The following is a 13,183-nucleotide window of genomic DNA, read 5'->3' on the forward strand; positions in this document are numbered from 1 at the left end:
TTGAATTTAATGTGAAAAAATCGTTTAAAATCACAATATTGCAATAAAAAGGCGCTTCCACTGAACCAATCTTTCTACCAATCTGGAATATTATCTACATTATTTGATTTCAACTAGTATTCTAAAGATAATAACCAGGGAGATTTCTAGTGAAAGGATACATTTTTTTTAAAAAAAATAAACCTTATCAAGAAAGAGAAAATAAAAGTATTTTCTCTTAAAGAAATTGGGAACTTAATAAAAATATTAATATGACGTTGATCTAATTATTACAAAAATATTAATAAATAGCAATTTGGAACATCAACTTTTCTGCGAATAAATAAATCAAGATCTCTAACAGATTTTATTGCCTTGTCAGTTGAACATGGATTTTATGAATTGTAAAACAGAACGCTAATTGTGAAAATTAACATCTTTTTCGTTAAAACAAAACAAAAAAGACCTCTTTAGAATAATTAAAACGAGGGTGACCAAGTTAAATAATGTCTGTGAATTTAGTTCAAGGAATCAGAACACATTCTGGTCAAGTGGAATGAATTTTTTTTTTTAAATCCCACCCTTGAGAATTATAGGAAGATATAATGTTTTTTTAAAATCCTAACCAAAAACACTAATGTTTTACTGAAATTGATGCAGTCCTTGAAATGATGCTTGAAGATTATAGGGGCAACATAGCGAAATTAATTGTACGTTTTTTCAGTATTTTTGGAATCGAATTTAGGTATACAACTAACTACCAAATATTTATGCTAATCAGCTATTTGTTTACATTACTTTACAATAATCAACAACATTATTATTTCACATTCTTTGCAGTAAAATCGACGGTTCAGTACTTATTGAGTTCGAAAAAGATCACGTATTAGACGACTGACTTTCTTTTTCCAAAATTTACTCCTCCAATAAACTCATGAACATTGGCCCGGAACCAGTCCTGGGGATCCCTAGGGGTGCAGTTCGTGAGGCTCTCAGAGACTGGATCTGGAGAGAGCATGAAAAGTACTGGGTGATGCTTCCTAGGGTCAAACACAGCAAGAGGCTCTTGCTGTGCAAACAAAGAACCAAAGTGACTCTAGGTTTGGGCAGGAAGGTTCAGGAAGCACCTGCACAAGGTAGGGCTTATTAGCTCGGAACCGATGTGCAGATTATGCCAGGAAGAGGAAGAAACGGCCACTCACCTGCTATTCGATTGCGTTGCAATCGAGAGACTGCGCTACGAAATCTTTGGTACCTTGTGACCAGGGGAGATTGTAGCGCAGAAGGAACTGGTAGGGAAAGCCCTCAACCTTCTCAGAAGGGGAGGTTTCACCTACTAGACTCAAGGGAAGGCACAATAAGCCTCTTGGTGGCTGCAGTGCCGTGGGTCCCGTCCCGCCGAGTAAAACCTAAAAAAAAATCTAACTCATGAAGATCATTTGATGCGAAGTGAACTGAATGGAAGTAAACTAGCTTGTTTACCACCAGTTTTAGAAAGAAGCAAAGGAGGCTAGTAATTAATTACGTTTTTTTTACCATTTCTCACTGAACATCTCAAAATTTAGAAAACAAAATTATTAGATATCCCTAAATTTATTCAACTCGAGTTCTGGTTAATCGAAGGCAATTGGTAATCAATAAAAAAGGTTTCCCTCTTTTGCATATAATTTAATAATATTTTAAAGGGTGAAAATTAATAGCACAACTAAATTAATTAATGACCGTAACCCTTCTTTTAACAAAACTGGTGGTATTCCTTAATTACATTATTATCTTAGGTCTAACTTTGCAATCTGTACAGAAGTAATCCAATAAATATTTTAGAGATGTAATTACAAAAAGGGTAATACCTTTAAATTTGGTAATTAGTTTTGTACGAGAACCAAACTCGTAGAACGAAAGTTGCACAGTGCTCTGACTGATATTATTAGTGCTCCAAAAAACATTAATGTGTCGAACTATCCCAGCAATGATTGGTTTTTATTTCATCAAAGAAAATCGTCTGTGAAATTGTTTTTTCAACACGTCGTAATGGTTCTGGAAAAATCGGAAAACAATATGGGCTAAGAAGAAAATGGTGCCTGAGAAAATTTGCAATTAGATAGTCTACCAACAGAAAACTAGGTACTAAGTAAATTACTTCAATCAAACTCAAGAAAAAGTATGATCAGGTGGCTAAACGTTTGATACAATTCTCAAGGTTCCATCTTATTTATTTTCTTCAATCTTTAATTTTAAACAAAAACTATAGAACTTGCCATAGTTGTGAATAAGAAACAAAATCTCAGCATCTGAGTGGTAAATCGGTGGATATTTCCTCTCTTATCATCTCATAGCTAGCCAAACATCGAAACCTTTCTTGAATAATTTTATCGCAGTCCATATGAAGGTAACTTTGGAGTATTCTACGTCTCACACAGATTCTGCTGGTGCCTCAGCTTTTTCAAGTGACCACCGAGGATTCCATAGCCTGTACGGCTCTTTTTGCATGCTTTAGATGTCTTTTGGGTTATGATTCTCCTGACAGATCATCGTCATCTCAGACCTGACAGGCTTACTCCAAATCTTAGCTATGATGGTCTCACTAGTGATGCAGAGGTGGAAAATTTATTATGCCGTAGTATTTCTTCTCTAGAAGAATCCTTACGTAAATTTTTTTGAAAATAAAGTTGCTTACAAAAGTTATAGCCTTCGGTGTACTAAAGCTGAAGAAATAAACGAGAGTGGTTCCCGAGAAACTGAGGTAAAACTCCAGGAAATGTTCACATGGTCATTTTCTTCCAAATCGGTATTTTTAATACTCGTTAATGATCTGTAAGTGATAGCGTCACATATTACATTAAAATGGTAGTTTAGAAGGAAGAATACCAATCTTACTCCTCCAGAATTGTTCTGAAATGCATTTTTCGGGTTAAATGATTCTAAAATACGTAAGAATTATAGATATTTGTGTATGCAATCAGCATACCAAGTTTAAAAAAGATCGTAGGTGCTATGATAAGGAAAATAAACAAATAATTGTGTAAAAAGGAATTTCTGGTTGACCAAAATATTTTCTTTTGCCCTTGCCAGAACCTAGTAGAAAAATCAAAATTGGAATTACCTGGATATTTTCAATTATAGTGGCCACACAAACACACACCCGAACTTCCTGATTTGTAAAAAAGCTAACCTTTCCGATGAATACTCTATTTCGAGATGACAAAGTGCTGCTTCCTCTCGGGAATAAGAGAAAGAGGCCGAAACAAAGAATATCAAATGCCAGATAAATTCTGAAGGAGTAGGTTTGTCCACTATTTTAAAAACTTGATAAAATATAAGTAAAACAGTTTTCCATGGTGATGTAATTCATTGTTACACATTATTACCGGACAATATGTGTTACCTTCGTCATTTCCCATCCTATACAATCGAAGAATTTTCTCACGGTTTGTTTATACATTTTTTTTTTTAGTGCGTTATTCATCACCGAATTAAATGATTTTATCAAATCATTAATGTTAATTATATTCGTATTTCTAGTTAGTTCAAAACAGAAAAAAGGTTAAAAAAATACTGAAAACTGAAAATTTTCTGTTGTTAATGCCAACAGGAAATATGATTTTCGTGTAGCCAGAATATCATATGAAGAAAATCGGCTTACTAGAAATGACATTTTACAGGAAAAATTGCTTCTAGGTTTTTTTTAAAAGAGATTTCTTTTCGAAAATGATTCCATTAAAGTTAACCCTACGAGAACAGAATTGACAGCATTTTATTACCAAATCTAATTTTGTAAGAAAATTCATTTTGGTAAATTAAAACAAGAAACAAAGTCGTGTTAAAGTTTAAATCAAGTTTTGTTATTTAAACTTTCTTTTGCATTCTACAGAAAGATTTGGGGGCTTTCTTTGAATTTAGTAATTGTTGCTACTGTATGTTGGTTTGGAAGGTGTAGCTCTTGTCGGGCACTATTTCCCTGTAAGGCCCAAATCTCATCTCATGAATATTTCCAGCAGCCCAACGACCCGTATCTTCCTCACATTCTCATCCATCACGTCGGTACTTCCTGTCCAACTAGCCAATTTTACACTTTCGGTTTTACTATTTTATTTTTATTGTCTGCGTAAGTTCGGGTTTAACTTTTATTGATTATTTTCTTGGACATTTTTTTTTCGACTTCAAGTTTTAAACGGAAACAGTTTTGAAGTCATCTTTGTCAGAAAAAATTGAAATAGTTTTTTTAAAAAAATGTTGTGTGTGTTGTTTCAAAACTCGAAGAAAGATCAAAACTCAGTATTCTGTTTGGGGTTTCCCTTGGATTTAATTTAAAAAAGAAAACACAGCCGGAAGAAATATTTGTTCAAGAGAATTTTCACCTTTTTTGAAATTGTTTTCTTGAAAATTAGTCCTACGATTTATATTTTAATTGCACTCATGTAGATCCCATAACTTTTATCTATAACTTTATCTATAAAGACCTGAATTGATTCCCTATAAAATGCTACTTCAGTGTTTTGGATATTCACAAAGTCGAAACTCATCAAATCGCTCACCAGTTTTAGTAAAACTTGTTTGAAACGCTGGTAGAATCAACTAAAATGTTGTCACATTTAGTTTATTAGTTTAACTCTCCTCAGTCCTAAAAAATTAACATGTATTAACAGTAACGGTGTTCTATTATCTACATTAACATGAAAGTACAGCTCGGCTAGAGGTAATGAGACCTCTCATGACGCCACACACAAACAAACTGGCAGAGTTTAGCAATATGTCAAAGGTCTCGTAACTAAATAACTGTAATTTTAAGGTCAAATAATTATTACAAAAAATATTTAATTAAACGATAATATAATTATAAATTTTGAATAGAAGAACTGATAAAAGAGTTTTAATTTTTTGGTTTTCTACTAGTACTTCGCTTTCTTAAACTTCTGTTTTGTAGATGTGCAGAGATTGATTTTGAGTTCTTAGCACGAGTACATCCATTTTGAGGATTCCTTAGAACGAAAAAGAGCTTTTTTACAAATTGCATTGGGTGCGCGTGTGTGGGAGTTAGCGGAAAGGAAGAATGAGATATGACAAATCAAAGCCACTGGTTTTAAGCTTTTGTCTAAAATAAACCCATCTGAAACGATTATAAAAGTTATGTTCAAAGAAACTAGAATATGGCGTATTTATAACATAACAATATATCTAACTTTTCTGCTTCTATCGTATTTTAGAGGAAGATAACAAAAAATAATATGTGAGGAAGATTTCTTTTTTGGGTGTTTGTAAGATTAAAATATTTTTTTGTATGATTCGATAATTTATGAAATACCTATGGGACAAAAATTAGCAAGAAAAAGACATTAATAGTTTTTTTCAAAGAGATAATTAGCAATAAAGAATTAACCAATCACAGAAACGCATTAGAAGTGTGAAAGTAGGCGGATTGTTAGGCCAATAGAAAGCCGGCGTTGTTAGCTGGTCACACCTTCTTCAAATAGGAAAACTTAGAGGTACCAAAAAAAAAAAAAAAGAAAAAAGAAAATGGTAGTTTTATAGTTACATTTTTTGTACAAAACTTTCCTTTCTCTTACTCCGGGAAATTAAATATCTAGCTGTTGAAAATATTTACCAAAAAGAAATTATTTACAAATTTCTTTTGACAAATTTTCATGAAACTAAGTGAACATTTTTATTGATGGTGAGTTTATAAAGATTTTCGAATTTATTTTTTGGCAGCGCTCTTTTTTAATTGTAAGGGAAGTTATTGAGATCGTATAGATTTCGATTTTGAGCTTCAGCGAAAATATCTGTTTTGATGTACATTGATTTCTGTACCCATCATCTTTTTAGATGTCGGTCTAATGTTGTAAGTTTCTCTAAAGATTTTTTTTTATTAATTAGTATAGGAGTTTGTGGCCCTTGAATTTATTATAATAGGACACGGCGGACCAAATATTAAAATTAAATATCATAAACTTTTAATTGAGTTTAAGTAAACAATAATTTAAAAAAAAAGCAATTAATAAACTAATTAAAACCCGGTGCAAAAATCTAAATTAGTTGCCTTTTTTTACACGCTCTCTTGCGGCCAAAATTATTACAGCTTATCTATTCTTAGTAGGGTTGATTTATGTACTGGCGCAGGCGATTCTGCAATCAATAATTACAATAAGGTTACTGTTGAGTAGCCTAGGCTGAACTGTATTTTTTATTTTCACAATTTATTAAAATCTCTTGGAATTTTTTAGGTAAGTGTCTTTTGACTCATATGAGCATTTATTGCATTGTGTGATGTGTAGATGTGCAAAGACAATTAACTTATATTTTATTGCATAATCTTCTCTTTATTTTAATGTGTTTTATTATTGATTATTCTATACTTTTTCATATAATCTTTCTTAATTAAAATTAGTAATTAATCATGTGCTTAATGAATTGGTCATCTTTAGTTGTTTCTATCTATTGTTGCGTTCTATCTACTTACGGTTAATCGTATTTTTATAATTCATTACCCTGGTAATAATTTATTGCCCCTTAGTATAACTATGTTGTAGATGGAAATAAAATTGTGCTTTAGATGTGAATCTTTAAAGAAAAAACTTGGACAAAAACAAAACATTTTAGAAAAAAGTTAAAATTATTTTCGAGAAAATATCAAAAACTGATAAAGAAAAATTGATTTAGTATTGATTAGTCCAGTCAAACCATATTATAAAAGCCACTTTGTTGTAGTAATAACACCAGAATAACTAGTAAACTAGAGTTTAAATTCACTCCTAACTTTGTAATTAATTTTAGAATTTGAGGACGGTGTTGGGGAGTTGTTCATGAATGGGGTGCATTAATACGGTGAGTGGGTTACTCCTGTTGGCCGATTGTTTTCTTCGAGGGGCTTCTCCTCAGAGCTTGGGTGTTACACGAGGAGTTGAAGGAACCCTTATACAACTGTCCTACCGAACAGTTTTAATCTTCCCAGAGGATATTGTTGGGGTGACCATTTGGCCCCAATTGTAGATCTAATTCCCTGCATCTCCTAGGAATCCCTAATAAAGCTGAGTAATAACCAGGATTGAAGGGGTTTTTACCTTTTCAAATTATTAATGGGGTGTTTATAATTAGAATGCATTTGAGGAAGGGAATGCATTGGTTAGCAAGTAGATCACCGCTCCTCCATGGGCTTTCTTGGAGTGCCTGCGTGTTCGCAATGGATAGAGTCGTATTAAGAATAAATTTGAAGGGTTTAGGAGGGCTTCGCTGATCCGAAACTTCCCTACAGGATTGTTTGAGAGAATGCAGCATTAGATGGCGATACGGGATGAGTGGTGGCAGGTATTAGTCACCATAGATCTATTTTGACGCAGTGCAGTAAACCCTGTTACAAGAACCAAAATATCGATGGCCCACGCATTTTTACTTCCTGAGATAGTAGTATTTCCTGCTATAAAAACTGTAGAAATTGAGTGTGGTTAATTTGCTGTATGTGCTGGTTATTTCTGCTTCTTGAACATGGGTGTCCAAGTTGAGTTATCGTTAACAGGACAGTATGCCATAACATAAAGTAACATTTGATTAGTTCATGTCTTATCATTCATGAGCCGTAATAATTTGTTAGTCATTTTTTCAACGATTTCAGTTACCTCTATCACTTTACAGCTGTTTGATAATGTGATAATATTTAGTTCCGTTCGCCATATTTCTTTTAATCAGGGAAGAGATTGTAATAAATAAAGTAAGTTTAATAATAATTTCGTAATATGTGATTACACTAAGAGAAAGTTGACACCAAATTTATTGCCATTAATAGTATTACTTAAAAGATTATAATAGTGTCTGTATTTATTGAGTTCCATTAATTACTAAATTTAAATTCAGTCTGCTTTGGAGCACACAGAAGGCAGATTAGGTTTGTGGCTATATCAGCCACTTGTAACCTGGTGAACTCTGGAGTTACTACGTTCTTCTCCCCTAGCCTGAACGAGTTCTATGTCCAGGCGTGCCTGGACCCTATCTACCCAATAGTATGGACCCTTTCTATTTCTGGGGAGTCCACTGGTTTTATTCTAACAGATGGTCTTATAACAATGTTATATCCTTTGCCCTAATATCATGTTACTCAGCAGAATATGTTGTGAATTTGCAATTCAAAACGCTATTACAACGCTTCTGCTGAATCTTTCATGCATTCATCTTCATTCTATCGTATTACTCATTGCTTCTGAGAATGCGAAAACTGTAACATCACAATCTTCATAGGTACGTGTGTGTGAAAATCTAAAAATTTGTAGAAAACTAGAATGTTTAATATTTCTATTTCGAAAATATCAGGTTAACTAATTCTATGTTAAAATTCCGTATTGGCGCAACATTTTGTGATTTAGATTTCCAACAGTTGCCAAGTAAAGGAATCCTATCGATAGAAGGGAAGAACTACGTTTATACGAAACTCCATTAAAAGAAATGTGGACCGTATAGAATCTGATCCTTCCACTTCGTCCTTATTATACGGTTAGTTCTGGTGGTGGTTGAGGATCTGTCTACGATGATGATACTATTGTATTCGTAAGATCTTTCCAGTAAGTGGAAGCAGTTTTGTATTTAGGTTTCAGTTTAATTTAAAGCGTTCACTACAAAAGAAAAGTTGAACGGTATCTTTGTAAGGTAGAATTTCCCATATCACTAGTTTTGTGTATTTTGTGGAAAGTCTTCAACACTCTCCAATAGGAAATGATTGTCATTTGATTTTGTTGTCTACTGCACTTTCTCTTGAGGGTCGCATGGTAAGTTAGCAATCGAAATGTATCGACCGTAACAATCTTTACTGCAACGTTTTTAAATATGCCGATTTTTTTTCGTCTCTAATCGATTTATCCTTGAATTTATGATTGTCTACAAAGTTAGGATACATACTAGAATACTTGCAAGAAAAAGTAGTTGATTATTGAAAACATTTCGTTTAAGAAAAGCTTTCTGTGATATTTTATTTCAAGGCAGTACTGTGAGAAGTAGGTGCTTAGATTTTACTCTAAAGCGGGGATGAGCAACCATGAGGAACAATTATTTCCTATCTTGTGTATAAAAGATAATTTGAAAATTTCCGTAAAAGCAGGAGCATTTCCTCCTTGACAGTAATGTATCACGACGAGCTGATAAAATAGATTTTGAGAGAAAATCGTTGTCCATCATCGGCATTTCAGCAATCGTTCTTGTCCATGATGTTGTTCTTACTTTATTTTTGTAAACAACGTAGCGCCTTAAAACTAATTACATAAATGAAATCTCATGCGATTCGAGAATTAATGCAGTTGTAGTTTGGGGTCTCGTCACTGCGTCAGAGAGAAATTAGCTTCGAATGTGAGAAGCCCCCTCTAAAATTATAATAATCAATAACTCTGTAAATTATAGCCAGATTTTGATAAAATTTTGTAGGTTAATGAGAATAGGGTTGCCTCAGTTGTGTTTAACTTGCGATTCTATTCTTATTTCTCAGCTGAAGTATTGTCACACTTGTCAAATTTTCGATGAGTTAATCGATTTTCGATACTGAATTATCATTCGATTTTTTAACTATTTAGCCTTTAGCCATTTTGGTGATCTCGATCTTTGTAAGCAGGTTGGGAGAGAAATTTGCCACACAAATGTCTTCAGACGGTCGAGGAAGTTAAGCAATAAATGAGAAAATCAAAATTTATTACTTCTAATATAAGTTTCATCTAAATAAATTTGTTATGTTTTGTGTCAAGAGTTTATAAAGTTTGTGGGTAGCAAAGGGAAGGAACTGCGTGATAAAAAGTGAATGCAGATATGGGAGATATACCACAACCTTATGAATGGAACAATGATATAATTAACTACACATCTTATTACTTTAATGTATTCAATTACATAAATCCTTCTCTTCCTAGGAGCTTTTTACTGTTCGGTGATGGATAGTGTAACGTAAAGACATTGATGAAGGCCAACAGTACATCAAAAAAAGCTCCGGGCGCCAATTACCTCAGATGTTGACGCGCCTTAAATGAAAAAATAAAATCTAAGAATTTCATCTTTATATTATTATTAACTTTTTCATTATTATAATTTTGAGTGCAGTAATTAATTTCCTGTTTAAAGGACTAAACCGAAACTCTAATTAAACCATAGAGGAAGAATAGTTTACGCGCAGAGTTTTACTAGAAACCTATGTTTTGGAATCCCCTGAATTTGGCAATCAGTCAATGTGTTCTGTTGACTGGTTAGATTCACGAAAAAAATCTTATAAATTGCATGTTTAGTTTGAGTGAGAACAGAGAGGTTACTGCCTCCACAGTGAGGTTTTGGTCAAAATTAGCCTTCTGAAAATGCCAGATTGCTTTTTTTTTCAATTTAAAGCTCGTATCTACCCTGCAAATCTTATTATTACCTCTTTTGTTTGAAATATTTCCCAGTTAAAATACTTTTTCTCTTAGAAATTCTAGAAATTTCGGATGTCAAGCTTTTTTCAGGGACGAATTTAAGGGTGAAAAAATTTAAAAGTGTTTAGAAGTTTAAAAAGATGTAAGAAAGAATGGCCCCCAGAATTTTAGTAAAAGTAGTTATTCCAAATTAACTCGTTTTATAGAGTATCCAGTGTTGATGCGATCTAGGAGTGATTGTATAAATCGAAATAATCCACTTCAGGCTCTTAAATACTTCTTGCTGACGATCTACAGTTGACGTCCAAAATAGTAAATCTTGAGGCAGAACAACTGACTTCTGCAAGTGAGATTGTCAATTCCATACAAACTGCCATAAAAAAAAAAATTCACGCAATGTTTTTGACATATTCCTCGTTAATTTTTAAATTTAAAAAAATAAGACTTATTTGCAGGGTAGTTTTTTGTGTTTTCAATACGAAAACATCTGATGAAGACGCAAAGTGTTGACTAAATAGGCCGTTTTAAAAGATTATAAAAACCCATCCTCCTCTCCTTTCATTGACGGTTAAGTTTCCAACTTTTCAATTAGTTTTAATCTTTACCACTTTTCTGTGGCTGTCAGTTACGACTTTTTTAAGAGTTACATCTTTCTTTAAATAGTTTTATTGCTTTCAATTTTGTCCAGACTGTCGTTCATTGCTAATGATTTTTATAAAAAAAGGTACTTTTATGAGGAGGTGCCTTACATCAATTAATTTCTCTGCCTTTTCTAGATCGTACCTTCCCCCAATTTTATATTCGTAAAGCAGCAAAAAATTGTATTCTTCTGAACGTCTTCGCCATCAATTTAAATTTAACACGACCCAATGGTTGAGAAAGGCTGACTTAGAGTGCGGTAAAAACGCTTTGTAACCTTGCCCCACGTGCCTTGCTCTGCGCGAGCTGGGTGTGTTTGGGCTGCACTCACTCATGCATAATAGAAGAGACTTTGACCTAACTTATGCAGCACTTGCACCCCTCTTGATGTACAACATCAACATCTGCGACCACAATTCTTTCTCTGTTTCTCTATTTATGAACTCTCCTACCTTCCATTTCTATAGGCCTCACTAACTTTGCAAGTTTCAATATACAACGGACCAAGAGAATGACAGTTTTATTTGAATGATATTTAATCAAATCGTAGTAAACAAAAATTTAGGATTAATAAATTTTTAGCAGGCTGAACAGTTTTGCAGCTACGATTATCACAAAATCTGAGCGGAAATACACCACATTCTATAACAACCATTCTCAACATACTGATGTATACATTTTCTTTAACTGAGAATTTTTTAAACGTGAAACTACACAATCCTCTCAATTGACCCTTTACGCAGGGAAATCTACACCAAATTCTCCCCACCCCCAACAAGAACTGGATTAAAATGAATTTTCTTAGAAAAATTGTTCAAGATCTAGGAGGATGTAATCTAGACAGGAAGACTTCAGGAAATCTTTAGGTTCAGTAGCGAAGAAATCTCAAACAAATGAAAACTAAATCCATTCTGTGAAGTAATTTTCTTCAAACTCGGAATTCGAGGAATCCATTTAATCCTTTTTAATATTATATTGTATATAAATGCCATTTTAAATGGAACCGTTCCAAGTCCCCACTCTCTCAAAATTGCTCTAAATCTAATTTTCCAGGAAAAATGTGTCGAACAAAAGATATAGATGTTTGTTGTTAGTAATAAGAATTCCAAGTTTAAAGAAAAGCGAAGGAATCAGTCCCGAAAAAAAAACAGGAAAACATTGAGAAATCCAGTTAGAATGAATAATGGGATCGATGTAAAAGACAATAAGGAAGAGCAGATTGGATGATTGGACATCTAAGGAAAATATCCCTCAACAAAATTGGTAAAAGAAGTTTAGACTGACTGCAAAATGAGACAGATAGATGATGTAGGAAGGTAACCACTGTTATAAACTTGGGGTATGAATACTACGGAAAGACGCTTAGACCTGGAATGTATTACGAAGTAGAGGAGTCGCCGCTTTAGCAACTAATTCTCGAAAATGGTTTCCATTAGATATTTTTAAAGTTCAAAGTAAGTATTAAGTATAAATAATAAATTATTATTTATTAATAATGACTTGCGCCGCCAATGTATGGGGGGTGAGTGGAGTCACAGAACTATGTTCAACCGTGCGTGCCGCCTTCATGGTCTGTGCTCTTCCGTGCGTCCTTGAACCTGACTTTACAATATGTAAATTTATTACCTATGTAAGTTGATGATTGAACTGGGCCTGCGTGGTCACTGTTCCACCAGTTTGAGTAGCTGATTTAGAGGGGTGTATGTTCTGACTTCGCAGTTTACTGTTTTTCTTTTTCTTACAGCTTTAGATTTACATATCTTAAGATATATCTGTTAATTATTTGAAAACTTGTCTGGGGAAACTATTGATAAAAAAGTTTTGATTCGCTGGAGAAGTGAATATATCAAACTGGGGATGGAAGAACTTCGTACGTATTGCTAAGCCCCCTTCAAGTTGGCGACCTTGAAGGTGTAGCCAAGTAACACTGTCCCTGAGTTTACGTAACTAAATGCTCGGACCATAAATGGAAGGATGGGCAGTGCAGATATCTAATTGAAAGATTTGTCCCTTCATGGCAGGTTTGTCTACTTTTCGTCTACAAAAAACAAACGATTTTGATTTTCAGAAAATCAGTGACCCAAGTTTCAGTGAAGAATTTTTATTTCCAGTTTATAAACTTTCTATTGTTTCTAAAGTATTTATTAAAAAAAGGTAAACCTCTTTGGAAACAAAACAAAGAATTATGAGAGATTCCCAGA

At 33.5% G+C, this 13,183-nt stretch overlaps 1 protein-coding gene and 1 long non-coding RNA gene across 3 annotated transcripts in view; one reads left to right on the forward strand and one right to left on the reverse strand.

Moving 5' to 3' along the window:
• LOC141450385 (mimecan-like) overlaps window positions 1-13,183 on the forward strand; it is a 49,911-nt gene that overhangs the window by 3,333 nt on the left and 33,395 nt on the right. The window lies entirely within an intron of this gene.
• LOC141450395 (uncharacterized) overlaps window positions 1-13,183 on the reverse strand; it is a 32,580-nt gene that overhangs the window by 3,018 nt on the left and 16,379 nt on the right. For both annotated transcript variants that reach the window (XR_012456093.1, XR_012456094.1), the window contains exons 4-5: window positions 2,657-2,791; window positions 1,830-2,016 (exon numbers count right to left, since the gene is read on the reverse strand). This is a non-coding gene — a long non-coding RNA (uncharacterized lncRNA). The remainder of the gene's footprint in view (window positions 1-1,829; window positions 2,017-2,656; window positions 2,792-13,183) is intronic.

This window comes from Rhodnius prolixus, unplaced genomic scaffold, assembly GCF_049639745.1.
Source record: "Rhodnius prolixus isolate KJV_2025 unplaced genomic scaffold, Rpr scaffold_2, whole genome shotgun sequence".
Lineage (NCBI taxonomy): Eukaryota > Metazoa > Arthropoda > Insecta > Hemiptera > Reduviidae > Rhodnius > Rhodnius prolixus.